The following is a 1,941-nucleotide window of genomic DNA, read 5'->3' on the forward strand; positions in this document are numbered from 1 at the left end:
TTTTCCTATCGAAGTGGATTTTTCTACAGAATTTTGCCAGGAACAACCCTTTTGTTGCCGTGGGTTCTTTTACGTGCGTTAAGTGCATGCTGCACACGGGACCTCGGTTTATCGTCTCATCCGAATGACTAGCGTCCAGACCACCACTCAAGGTCTAGTGGAGGGGGAGAAAATTTCGGGGGCTGTGCCGTGATTGGAACCAGCGCGTTCAGATTCTCTCGCTTCCTAGGCGGACGCGTTACCTCTAGGCCACCACGCTTAAAAATTAACATACAAAAAAAAAAATCTCCTTTTTGCTCTGTCTTCTCACAAAAGGAGGCTATTGGAAAAACACCTATTTATGAACACAAATTTTGCAGTTCCATACCTTCATTCCCCCCCCCCCCCTCCCACATTCTAACAGTAGCAACACTGCATTCATTTCGCACGCTAATGTAACGACACCAAAACGGCGCAACAGAAATGCCCTGCTTCTTCCCACAAAATGCAGCAATGTCCCACCTCCTCCAGAAAGTAGAAGAGACAGAGAGACAGACAGACAGACAGACAGACAGACAGACTGAGACAAAGTCAGAGAGACAGAGAGAACGAACGAACGAACGAAATTTTATTTCACGACTGTAAAGGAATAAGCACAATTGCTTTTTTACATCCGCTCTCTGGGGGAAAAAAGTAAGGTAAATGCATGCATAAAGGCATATTCTTCACAGACAAAAAGAAGGAAAAAAAATCCCCTGCTCCCTCATCCATCCACCCTTCCAACAACAACAACAACAAAAATGTAAGCATGAACATCACATAATTCAATACATCAACAGCATATATGAATGGTACAAAGACATGTACAAATTATACATTTTGTGGAGGAGATAGAGATTAAGGATGAAGGAAGGAAGGAAGGAGGGATAAAAGAGAGAAAGAAAGACTGGGTGAAGAAAAGAGAGACAGGCAGGCCTGACAGAAGCAGAGATAGATAGACAAAGAGGCATAAACGCTTTTATTAATAATAATCAATGAAATGTTTTCATAATAGCGTGGAGCATGCTTATAGATTTTTCATGAGATATGCATGATATGCGTTTTTAAATACTGAGATGCTTCGAATTGTGTTCACTTTTATACATGTTAACATATCATTCCATAAGCAACCCCCTGAGTAAGAGAGACTGGACTTAAGTAGATCAATTCTAGGCAGCGGTACAGAAATCTTGTGTACATGACGTTGAGTATTAATAACAAATCTATTTTGAAGAGAAGGGGGAGTAAAACCAGACATAACTTTAAACATAAATAGAGCCTTATTATATTTAAGTTTAGTTGTTAGTAGAAGAATATCCAGAGCTCTGTAATCAGAAGGACTTAGTGAAGAGGACTTTAGAAGAACTAATTTTAGTGTTCGCCTTTGGAAACTCAAAAGAGGTTTCAGGGTATTTCCACTAGATGAATCCCATAATGTTGATCCTTAATTAATGTGGGATTCGACATAAGCATTAAAGAATAACTTGCGACAATGATGATTCAAAAAATGTTTTATTTTAGATAGTTGATTAATACTTTTTGATACTTTTTTTTTACACAGTAACGAGATGTGGTGTGACCATGACAAGTTATTATCAACTGTAATCCCAAGAATTTTATGGTTCTCTACTTCTTCAATCAGTTCGCTATTGATATAGATAGGCGAGCAGTCAGAGAGAGACAAAGAGAGAGGCTGATGATCAGCAAACTAAACGTCACCTGGGACAGATGGTAAACCTTAATTTTGTGCGTATTTGTAGTTGATTTCGTGCTTTTATACGCATGGAAAAGGGGGAGGGGGGGGAAGAACATAACCTTTTCTTTCTTTTTTTTTCAACAAACACAGTTTTTTTCTTGTCCCTTTGCCTACTTGAAATATCTATCTGGTAAGTATGTTAATTCAAAAAGCAAGAAGGAGAGAGA

Source organism: Babylonia areolata, chromosome 18 (genome assembly GCF_041734735.1).
Source record: "Babylonia areolata isolate BAREFJ2019XMU chromosome 18, ASM4173473v1, whole genome shotgun sequence".
Lineage (NCBI taxonomy): Eukaryota > Metazoa > Mollusca > Gastropoda > Neogastropoda > Buccinidae > Babylonia > Babylonia areolata.